Source organism: Spinacia oleracea, chromosome 2 (genome assembly GCF_020520425.1).
Source record: "Spinacia oleracea cultivar Varoflay chromosome 2, BTI_SOV_V1, whole genome shotgun sequence".
Classification (NCBI taxonomy): Eukaryota; Viridiplantae; Streptophyta; class Magnoliopsida; order Caryophyllales; family Amaranthaceae; genus Spinacia; species Spinacia oleracea.
Window position 1 is genome coordinate 32,940,580 of NC_079488.1, and position 12,629 is coordinate 32,953,208.

A 12,629-nucleotide genomic window follows, 5' to 3' on the forward strand; every position below is an offset into this window, starting at 1 on the left:
TTTTAAAGTTTTAGAGTTTAAATCTTTGTAAAACATTATTGGTTAATCATTCACAATAAATGAAAGGAATTCATTTTTCCATTTAATTTGTGGTTTATTAAATGATGAGTCCCTTCAATTTGACGATATATTCAAGATAGACTGTCAGGACCAGTCCTGTGACTAAGAAATGTCTATCAAGTGAACTTGAATGTCAAAGGTTGAAAATGGTCCCTAATCGGAGTTTTCTATAAAATTGGACGCATAGAAAACGTTAGACGATTAGAATGCAAGATGACTAGTAGTTCTGTTTCTTGAACTATGTGGACATGGCAATGTCATAATCATTTGCATAGATACTTACTTTGGGAAGACTAGTATCGGACAAGACCTATGAAACTTTACTGTAAGAGATGAAAGTCTGTCATAAGTAAATTTCATTAAATTATTAGACACTAAATCCTCAATACCTGAGTGATTTGAGATTACTTGTTTGAGAACTGGTTGCTTTGACGTTGACCAACCGTCGCACCGTAAAAGGAGGCTATAAAGGCAACGCTCAGGTAATCACCTATCAAACGAAGTCTAATCTCAAGATCGCAAGATTGGGATTGTCCTCCCATAATTCGGGATGAGATGCTTAAAAGTTGTACAAGGCCACTCGGAGAGCTAGAAACTGTGAAAATGCATGGCCGTGCTCGGATGAATCATAGGCTATGATTATCTGTTTATTTGATCAGTTGAACTCTGAAACCGAGGAACACCTCTGGACATAATAAGGATGACAACTCTTACCTTATGTTCAAGAGCAAGCATCGAGCGACAAAGGAATTAGGAAATGCACACTTGTCCCTAAGGACAAGTGGGAGACTGAAGGAAATAATGCCCTTGGTCCAAGTATGCATTCTATGTTAAGTCTAATAAATGCGGTTCAGTATTAATTAACAAGTTAATAATTCAGTGAGATCAAGTGAGCTGAATGCCTAGCTAGAGGCCGCTTCAGTTCAAGTGGAATTAATGATATTAATCCACAGCTTACTCTTGACTGAACCCGTAGGGTCACACAAATAGTACGTAAACGGATCAAGTATTTAATGGCATTAAATACTCCATCTATGAATATTCGGAACCGACGGATCTTGGTTTCAGTGGGAGCTAAGATCGTCACAGGCAAGAAATGAATACTCCGGAAACGATGATATTGCCGGAAACGGAAATATGGATCGTATCGGAAATATGAATATTATCCAAGTCGTAGATGTTGCCGGAAACGGAAACATGGTACGTATCGGAAAATATTATTGGAAATGGAAATATTACCAGAATCGGAAATATTGCCGGAAACGGAAATATTGTCAGAATCGGAAATATTACCGGAATCGGAAAATAATTCCGGAAACGGAAATATTAAATATTTGTTCGAAACGGAAATTAATTCCGGAATCGGAAATATTAAATATTGTTCGTATCGGAAACAAATTCCGGAACTGGAAATTTAATCGGAAGCGTATCGTACGAATTAGCATCGGACGAGGCCTGCTGGACGAAGGCCCAGCACGAAGCCAGGCCATCGCCCAGCAAGCACGCGCGCCACAAGCCCAGCCAAGGCAGCGCCCAGGCCTACCGCAAGGCAGGCCCAGCGCGCGCCAAGGCCACGGATGCGTGGGCCGTGCTGCGTGGACTGCTGCTCGCACGCGCATGGGCAGCCCTTGTGGCTGCCGTGTGTGTGTGAGTTTGTGCTCATGCGTGATTCCTAAATCTACAAGAGTTAGTGTATGATTAAATTCCTATTCCTAATTAGATAAATTGATTAAATAGAATTCATGTAGGATTCTAATTTCAATTAATTCGTATCCTACTAGGATTACGATTCCTTTTCCATAACTCTATAAATAAAGGCCTAGGGGTCATTATTTATACACAAGTTTTAAGTATTCAAAACTAAGATTTTTAAGCAGAAAAATCAGCCAATATTCTTGCCTACCTAACCGAAAATATTAGAACCTTAAGGGCGATTCTAGTTGGTCAATCTTAAGGCGGATCCGGACGTGCTGTGGACTATCTACGGAGGGACGACACTTGGAGTCCTAAAGACTTGTTCTTGTTCGGTTCGGGCGCAGCTAGGGAAGGCACGCAACAAAGAGTATGCATCTAAACTATGCTAAATGATTATGTGTAAATAATATGTTTCCTGGCTTTATGGTTTTTCCGCATGATTTATGAACTGTCATATGAATCATAACCTAACAGAAACTGCTGGTTCTGGTTCCCCATCCCAAGCCTAATCACCCTATCCCATGTTTCTTTTATCTTTTGCCATGGAACAATCTTTTTAATTTGCTTTTGGTTTGTATAATTTTCAAACTTGGGTATTTGTTCCATCTTATTTTGACTTGCTTGGTTACACCTATCTGTGCTTTCTAGTTTTGATCATTACTGCTTGCCTTCAATTTATTGTATGAGTTGGTTTAATACTTTGAGGCTAGCTTAACTTGCCAAACGTTGATCGTGGGGCACTGTGTTTGGAATGGCTATATTTCGTGCTATGCTTTTTGTTGATGTCAACAGGGGGAAGTCAAGGGTGCAAACTTCCAAGGCACACTCAATCCCAGTTCCTGCATCAATCTCTCTGAATCTCTCTGTAAGTTTATTTTTCTTTCTTTCTTTCTTCTCTTTAATCTTTCTCTTTTGTTTTTCAATTTTTATGTTCTGTTTCACAATAGTCTGTATAAGTTCCTGTTTGTACTTACTCTCTTTGTAAAAAGTTTGCAAGTGTTGTCATCACCAAAAAGGGGGAATATTGTTGTTCCTAAGTTTTGGTTGATGACACACACATATTGCAAACTTCCTGATTATGGTTGCTAAATGACTTTGAACAGGTAAATGCCCAAGTTTCTATTAGGATAGGAACTTGAATCAGATGGTGAAGTTCACTTGGAACAGTCACTGGAGTTCCAGAGCTGGAAGTTGTATTTGTTCCAGTTTGAAGTTACAAGAGGAGCAACACAGTTATATAACAAGAGTTCCGAATATTCACAAGAACTATTACAGACTCATGGCCACGAGTTCCTATTTAAACATAAGAGGAACTCATTAATGTTCCTGAGCTGGAACAAGTGAGGCTTCAGAGTTGAATGCCTCACCAAAGGAAAGACATATATGTCTAGGTAGTTTATCTTGCTTAGATTATATGTAATATGTTAATATGTTAAGTAGTATATAAGGAACTAGAGGAACTTGGATTACTCGTGTGTTTTTGTCAAAATATCAAGCAACACAGTTTTAAGGAAAATACTTTAAATAAAATATCTTTTCCTGTTTAATAAAAATAAGATTTTCATCACATTCTGTTACTTAAATAAAAACAGTTTTTATCTTCCTAAAACTTCTCCTAAATATTTTGACAAAATAAATAAACATTTTTCAGTGATTGACATAGTCTTAAACACGTCCAGCAGTTGAGGAAGTTGTGTGGGAAGTGGTCTCCTCTTGTTCCTCAAGTCTAGGGACGTGAAAATCAAAGTGTCAGTTGTTGGCAGTTGAGTTTTTGAAGGGAACAAACCCTAAGGACAAAACTCTATATAAGGCCAAGAAGTTTTCTGAAAAAAATACACAAACTTTCTAAGAGTTCTTGCTTTCCTAAAAACGCATTGTCAAAGATTTTTCTAAAAACAGTTTGTGTCCTAGTTAATCCTAAGTTCCTAAGTGACATATATACACCAAAGCATCATTAATATCTAGAGTTATCCAAACACGAATTGTATTTGGTATTAGTAAGGATAGAGTTATCTTGTTGAGACTTAGAGTTTAAGTCTGAGAGAGAGAAGTGAAAGAGCTGTAATCAGAGTAGATTACTGTGAGGAACACAAGTTTGAGAGGAACTTGTGTTGGAGAGATTATTGTAATCGAGGCATTACTATAATAAAAGAATTCTCTTCTTGATTAGTGTCAAGAAGTTTTCACAATTGTTGTTATTGTCTTCTCTATTCTCAGTTCCTTGATTGTTTCTTAAGTTCCGCAAGAAACTTTATCAAAGTTCTAATTACAATTCACCCCCCCCTCTTGTGCGTGTTCCTACTGGAATAACAGCCAGGAAACCAAATTAATTGCCACATAACAATTAGCATAATTTAGGATACATACTTATGTAGCGTGCCCTCCCTAGCTGCTCCCGAACCGAATAAGAACAAGTTTAGGACTCCAAATGTAGTCCCTCCGTAGATAGTCCACAGCACGTTCGGATCCGCCTTAGATTTAATTAACTAGAATTCAATCTAAGGTTTTAAGTTATTCGAATATAATTTGTGGCAAATTATTAACTTTAGTTTTAACCTTAAAACTATACGAATACTTGAATTGATGTTTTATAAATTGTGAATGCCATCACCTATTTATAGGGTAGGATCATCGGAACTAGAAACCTACTAGGATTCAATTACTCTAATCTTATTAGAATTAGATACTAATTAAATCTATTAAGTTAATGTTTAATTCAACAACGAACTTTAGTGGTTTTAGGAAATCAATCTTTAATTGAACTAGTCCTAATCGCTTAAGGATTCTATGCATGCACGAACTCAACGCACACACACGCACAGCCCACGAGGGGCGCTGGGCGCGCGCACGCAGAGTGCTCGGCCCAGCAGCGCTGCAGCCCACGCTTGGGCGTGCCAGCCTGCTGGCCTCGCTGGGCCTGGCCTTGCGCTTTGCTTGGCTGGGCCTTGCGGTGCTTGCGGGCTGCTTGCTGCCTTGCTGCGCGCGGGCTTTGCTAGGCGCAGGCCTGGCTTCGTGCTAGGCCTTGCGTCTAGCAAGCTCGTCCGAAGTTCATTTCACAAGACGTGTTTCCGATTAATTTCCCGATTCCGGAATTCATTTCCGATTCGAACAATATTTAATATTTCCGATTCCGGAATTAATTTCCGTTTTGAAAAAATATTTAATATTTCCGATTCGGAATTATTTTCCGATAATATTTCCGATTCCGGCAATATTTCCGTTTACAGCAATATTTTCGATTCCGACAATATTTCCATTTCCGATAATGTTTTCCGATACGTACCATGTTTCCGTTTCCGGCAACGTCTACGACTTGGATGATATTTATATTTCCGATACGATCCATAATTCTGTTTCCGGCAATATCATCGTTTTCCGGAGTATTCATAATTTGCCTTTTGACGATTTCAGCTCCAACTAGAACCGACATCCGTCGATTCCGAATATCCATAAATGGAGTATTTAATTCACTTAAATACTTGAACCGTTCACGTACTATTTGTGTGACCCTACGGGTTCAGTCAAGAGTAAGCTGTGGATTCAAATTATATATTCCACTTGAACTGAAGCGGCCTCTAGCTAGGCATACAGTTCACTTGATCTCACTGAATTATTAACTTGTATGATTAATTAATACTGAACCGCATTTATTAGATTTAGCATTGAATGCATACTTGGACCAAGGGCATTATTTCCTTCAGTCTCTCACTTGTCCTTAGGGACAAGTGTGCATTTCCTAATTCCTTTGTCGCTTGATGCTTGGTCATGAACATAAGATAAGAGTTGTCATCCTTATTATGTCCAGAGGTATTTCTCGGTTTCAGAGTTCAACTGATCAAATAAGCAGATAATCATAGCCTATGATTCATCTGAGCACGGCCATGCATTTTACAGTTTCTAGCTCTCTGAGTGGCCTTGTAAATCTTTCAGCATCTCGTCCCGATTTATGGGAGGACAATCCCAATCTTGCCATCTTGAGATTAGACTTCGTTTGATAGGTGATTACCCGAGCGTTGCCATTATAGCCTCCTTTTACGGTGCGACGGTTGACAACGTCAAAGTAAGAAGTTCTCAAACAAGTAATCTCAAATCACTCAGGTATTGAGGATTAGTGTCTAATAATTTTAATGAAATTTACTTATGACAGATTCTCATCTCTTACAGTAAAGTTTCATAGGTCTGTCCAATACTAGTCTTCCCAAAGTAAGTATCTATGCAAATGATTACGACATTGCCATGTCCACATAGTTCAAGAAACAGAACTACTAGTCATCTTGCATTCTAGTCGTCTAGCGTTTCCTATGCGTCCATTTTTATAGAAAACTCCGACCAGGGACCATTTTCAACTTTTGACATTCAAGTTCACTTGATAGACATTTCTTAGTCACAGGACTGGTCCTGACAGTCTATCTTGAATATATCGTCAAATTGAAGGGACTCATCATTTAATGAACCATAAATTAAATGGAAAAATGAATTTTATTCATTTATATGAATGGTTAACCAATAACGTTTTACAAAGTATTAAACTCTAAAACTTTAAACATTAAATAAGGACATCAAAGCCATTCTCCAACATGCTTGATTCCCATAGCAGCAGTGTGCCAGTTGTGCTTCGCTTGCGGCAGAGGTTTAGTTAATGGATCTGAGATGTTGTCATCAGTTCCAATCTTGCTTATTTCGACTTCTTTTCTTTCAACGAACTCTCGTAGAAGGTGAAATCTACGAAGTACATGCTTGACTCTCTGGTGGTGTCTAGGCTCATTTGCCTGTGCAATAGCTCCGTTATTATCACAACTAGTCTTATATGCACGCGATGCGTGCGGAGTTATGTTAAAATTGTATTGTTACAACTAATCACAACATGCAAATAGTAATAAGCAAGAAAAATGGTTTACAAAGTTCGCTCATCTAAAGAAAAAAAAATTCGCATATAAATGAATCTCTCTTAAAACCTTTTGATGATGTTTTAAACTTGAAGTGAGAAAAAAGAGCATTGTACTCCCTTGTCGCCTCACTCTACCAAAAAAAGAAAACAGTCACAAAAAAAAGTTATGTTATGGAAAACATAATATAAATTGGCTTATATAAACATTTACTTTGACATCAAAATTGGTTTTTACCAAATTTGCTTAGTTGTTCCTCGATTAGTGTAATGAAAAATATCATAATTACGAATCAATTGAGATTATACATCATATCGTCGTACACCGCTAGGAAATAAATGCATAAGGGTACTCCGTCATCATGTAACAATATTTTAGAATAAAAGTAGAATTACATAAAATTACACAATATATGAATATCTATATCATACAAAAATAAGTTATGTAGCTGAATAAATTTAATTGTCGTGATAGAAAATGAATGACTTTAAGGTAACAATTTGCACGTGACATTATTAAAATAAATTAAATATTTTTTATTTTGATGCCTTTCTTTCATTTCTGCTAAATTGAATGTTTTAATTTAAAATAAATTATTCCTTTTTTTTTTCTTTCATGTTAAAACGAATGTTTTAATTTAAAATAAAATAAATTTTTTATTTTGTTTCCTTTTGTTTTTCTTTTCTGTTTAAACAAAAGTTTTAATTTAAAATAGAATAAATATTTTATTTTGATGCTTTCTATTTTTTTTTCCGCTAAAACGAAAGTCTATTTCTAATCAAACATACATTGTCAATGTAGTTTTTTTTTTCGCATTAATATTGTTATCATAACTTAGATAATAGAAGCTTCTTCCTCTTGGTTTCTAAACCACGACATTAATTATATATATTAATAGTCTCTCATTTTCATTTTTGTAAAGTTCAGAAAAGTGGCCCATTTAATTCTCAAAGCCCACCTTCTCAAAGCCCAGCCTTATGTTTCATTCCACCGCTGCTATCTTCCTTAAACCTATTTTATTTTTGTCTCATACCGCCACTCCTTTCTATCCTTAAACTTATTTCCTTTTGTTTCTCCTCCTTTCTATCTCCTCAAGACCCTGCTCTCCTTCCTTTCTCTCCCCAAAAATGGAGGTGATCTACCTCAAACCTAACTGCTCTGAAGATCAGAGCAAAAAATGGCGAAAATACCCTGAAAAAGAAACATAAGGAATATCTCTCGCCTTTCCCTCTCACCTATTCTCTGACTCATAAGAAGATTTCTTCAACAAATGGCGAGTTTTCGTCCATTGGACTTGGTCTATAATGCAGAGGTATATTCCTCATCTCTTTGTCTAAAATTCGCTATGGTGTTGTGGTTAGTTTTTATTTAGACTTGATTTAGCGAATCTGGGTTTAATCGATTGATGTTTTTGGGTTTTTTAGTCTGAATTACTTCATGCAAAATATTGTTTTGTGGAATAGATAGGGTATTTAGGGTTTAGTTTAAAGATTAATTGTTGCTTAACTAATTTTAGCCGGGGCTCGTTTGCTTAATTGTTGCTTAACTATCTTTTTTTTGCATTTTTGGTTTGCATGCCGTATCACTTTATGGGTTGGAGAGGAAGGCGCCAGCGAGGTGCTGAAGAGGCGTTTAAGAGGAGCTGGGCGAGGCGCTAGAGAGGCGCCGGCGAGGCGTTTAAGAGGAGTTGGGCGAGGCGCTAGAGAGGCGCCGGCGAGGCGTTAGCGAGGCGATGGTCAGGTCGAATTCAATGTCCGTTTTCTTTTTGTGACATGTGCGAAACAAACATTAAGAAACGTAAGAAAATAATAAAGACGCCGAAGCTACTCTTGTTTGTTAACCAGTATCATTTGTTGTGTAATAGTGTGGTGCTTATGCGCCTTGATTGGTTGGTTGACAGATTTTATTCCTTAGACATAAATTATATTACCTTCATTCTTCGATGATCTTTCTATTTACTACACTGTTATGTGATCAATACCACCTTTTTTAAAAAAAATATTAGCATGTGATATCTTCTTAGGTTTGTCTCAATGTGTACTTTCATAAAATAACTTTTTTATACGGAGTTATAGTTTTTATATATGGAAATAAATATATTAATGGCCAATTGTGTGCATGTAAAGCCGCACCAAATGCAAGAAAGATGATCATTTAGAGGTTTTCAGTAAGAAAATGTAGAATTCTGAAGTAGCCACTCTGTTTTATACTTCCGTGGGTGTCCTGAAATTCTTAATGGATTGATTGTTGATGTGTACCAAAGCCTACCTACCACATGTTATTTGAGTGGAATAACCTTATTCTCTTAGAGTTAGTTGGTGGTTCTTTTTGTCGTTGGTTTATGAGATCTTGTTTTTGTAAGCTTGGCTTTGAATTGAGCGATGTTCTATTTCTTTTTTGTATTTAGTATATTAAGAATTTGATGAGCCAGATTTAAGGCTTGTTGATGGAATACAGATTGTGAGTAGTAGTTATGGAGTATTTTGCTGAGCGAATAATTCTAAAGCGAAAATGAATTTTGGGGACTATGGGTTCACTTTGTTGTACTGTTTAACATGATATATCAGTTGATCTGAAATGGGAATTTGATTGCGAGGAATGCAAAAAGTAAGTCACTTTCTTTTGTTTTTATTTCTCATTAATTGAACTTTTCAGGTTTTTATGTGTGTGAATTATAAGTTTATGTGTTTTTTGTTGGATTAAGTATATTGCATTTCATTTTAGGTTTTTATGTATGGGAATTATAAGTTTATGTGCTTTTTGTTGGATTAAGTGTATTGCATTTCAGGTTTTTATGTGTGTGAATATTTAAGTTAATGTGTTTTTGTTGGATTAAGTGTATTGCATTTCTAGAACTTAATAAAATTTGAAATTAGAGATTACATTCGAATAACAACTTATTTAATTAAAAGCATGAACTAAACTCTGTAATAATAAATTAAAATCAGTAAAAGCATGTATAACCGAGTGAATTCTGTAATAATTAATTAAAATCAGTGATATCTTGATAATAAAACCATGAAGGATATTTTAAAATCAAATTACAGCTTATTTAATTAAAGCATGAACATCAATCTGTAATAATTAATTAAAATCAATAAAAGCATGCATATTACTATTTTGTTAAAATCAATAAAACATGCATATACCTTTTGTAGTAGAGATTGTTTGCCTTGGTAAAATTAACACCCAACTTAAAATCAAAATTATAACCTGCAAAAACCATTTTCTTTTTCCAGATTACCATGATTGATTTTAGATTTATATAATTCATGCTTTTAATCATGAATTATTGTAGTAATATTTATTTAATCAATAAAATATCAAATTAGAAATTAAAATCAAATAAGAGATTATTTAATTAAAAGCTTGAATTAAAATCTGAAATAATTAATTAAGATCGGTTAAAAGCATGAGTATTACTATTTTAGAGATTGATGGGGCACATACCGTATGTTGTTGGTTATTGTTTCTCGTTATGAACTTCAAACCCAACTTAAAATCTGCATAAAAACCCATGCAATTCAATTATTTTTCAATTCATAATTCTAATAACACAAATTTACAACTAAAACCTATAAACATACCTTAAATATTGTGAAATCTGCAATTAGAGATTAAAAAAAATGTAAGAGATTATTTTAGTAAAATCATGAATTAGAATATGAAATAATTAATTAAAATCCACAAAAGCATGAATTTTACACACTTTATATTTTTATGCACTCGCAGATTTATAACCTTGAAGTTTGAATCTGTCCTTATACAATTAAATTAAACAATCACTAATTTGTTAAAAATATACATGTTTAAATTATGTTTGTTATGATTATGCGTAAAAATTCATGAATTATTATTTTAAAAGATTATAAGAAATTATTTGATTATCAACATGAATTAAAATATTAATTAAAATCCATTAAAGCATGAATATTACACACTTTATATTTTCAAATCTGCAAAATAAATAAACGCAAGTGTTAGAATAACAATCTTAAAAAAGAACATTTGTTTATTTGTAATAATTCACAAATTATTATGCATATAATAATTTCTTGTATTTTTATTACATAGAAAGATTTTAATGGCTCTAACCTTGTAGTTTGAATCTGTCCATACAATTAAATTAAAAATTCTCGAATTTTTTAAAAATTTAATTGTTTCATTACTGTTTTAATGGTTATGCATGAAAACTCATGAATTATTATTATGAAAAAATAGTTTAATTTCTGTTTTTTTTTTTTTTGCATGATTCGTGAGAATATTGGTACTTACGTGTGTGGGAGCGACTTCACGAAGAACGATGATGGAGGTTTACAGAAAGTCGAATTGTTTCAAGAGCTTTTGGGTTTTTTTTTTGGCAATTGAAATAATTTGTAATAATTTCGTTTTTTTGTATTAATTGTTTTTTTTATTGATTATGTGTTTGAATTATTTTTCCCTGATTTTCAGTTTTTCCTTTCCTGATTTGATTTTGTCAATCAAAACTAATTTCAATCAAATTAATTTCCTTTCCTTTCCTGTAACAAAGAAGATTTTAGGTTATTATAGCAGTTAAATTAGTTGTACAATTATGGTTTGGGGCCCACTAAGAAGTTTTTGGGCGTTTTGGACTGAAAGTCAGCTTTGTAATTGAAAAAAACTGTAAAACTGGGTAGGATATTTTTGTCTTTTTGCTTGGGGACACCAAAAGTGGTCTTACTGAATTGCCCCTCCACTCTTCCCTTATATTATAGAAGATATATAGAGCTATTGGTCCTTTAATGGAGGGGACTACACCAAGTTCACTTATGAACTTCCTTAGCCAAATAGCAATGTACTCCGCTTCAGTTGCACAATCCGCAATGGTGCTTTGCTTAGCACTTTTCCAGCTTACTGCACCTCCGTTGAGGCAGAAGACAAACCCAGACTGTGATCTGAAATCATCCTTGTCGGTTTGGAAACTTGCATCCGTATAGCCTTTAACAATTAATTCATCATCTCTACCATAGACCAGGAAATCATCTTTGTGCCTTTTCAGGTGCTTCAGAATATTCTTGGCAGCAATCCAATGTGCCTCTCCTGGGTCTGACTGGTATCTGCTCGTAGCACTGAGTGCGTACGTAACATCCGGGCGTGTACATATCGTAGCATACATTATTGAACCAATCAATGATGCATATGGAATCCCACTCATTCGTCTACGCTCATGTAGTGTTTTTGGGCACTGAGTCTTGCTTAGAGTCATTCCATGAGACATGGGTAGGTAGCCTCGCTTGGAGTCTGCCATATTGAACCTTTCAAGCACCTTATTGATATAAGTGCTTTGACTGAGTCCAATCATCTTTTTAGATCTATCTCTGCAAATCTTGATGCCAAGTATGTACTGTGCTTCTCCTAGATCCTTCATCGAAAAACATTTCCCAAGCCAAATCTTGACAGAGTTCAACAGAGGAATGTCATTTCCGATAAATAATATGTCGTCGACATATAATACTAGAAAAGAAATTTTGCTCCCACTGACCTTCTTGCATGTATACAAAAGATTCGTCTGCGTTCTTGATGAAACCAAAGTCACTGACTGCTTCATCAAAACGTATATTCCATCTCCTTGATGCTTGCTTCAATCCGTAGATTGATTTCTTAAGCTTGCATACCTTTTTAGCATTATTTGGATCCTCAAAACCCTCAGGCTGTGTCATAAACACAATTTCTGTTAAAAGGCCTTTTAAGAAAGTGATTTTGACATCCATCTTCTATATTTCGTAATCGTAATATTCAGTGATTGCTAACATTATCCGTATAGACTTTAGCATTGCAACTGGTGAAAAGGTTTCATCGTAATCCACACCGTGGACTTACCTGTAACCTTTTGTAACCAATCTAGCTTTAAAAACTTCTAGTTTCCCATCCTTGTCCTTTTTCAGTTTGAAAACCCATTTTCTTCCTATGGCTTGGTAGCCATCTGGCAAATGGACCAAATCCCAAACTTGGTTTTCAGACATGGAG

General features: G+C 35.0%; 1 long non-coding RNA gene across 1 annotated transcript; it reads right to left on the reverse strand.

Annotated features, from left to right (window-relative positions):
* Positions 1–9,789: 9,789 nt before the first annotated feature.
* On the reverse strand, positions 9,790–11,119 carry LOC130466871 (uncharacterized). Its single transcript, XR_008927011.1, has 4 exons — positions 10,917–11,119; positions 10,229–10,245; positions 10,092–10,144; positions 9,790–9,854 (listed from the first exon to the last, which is right to left on the reverse strand). It is a non-coding gene; the product is annotated as an uncharacterized lncRNA (long non-coding RNA).
* Positions 11,120–12,629: the final 1,510 nt, after the last annotated feature.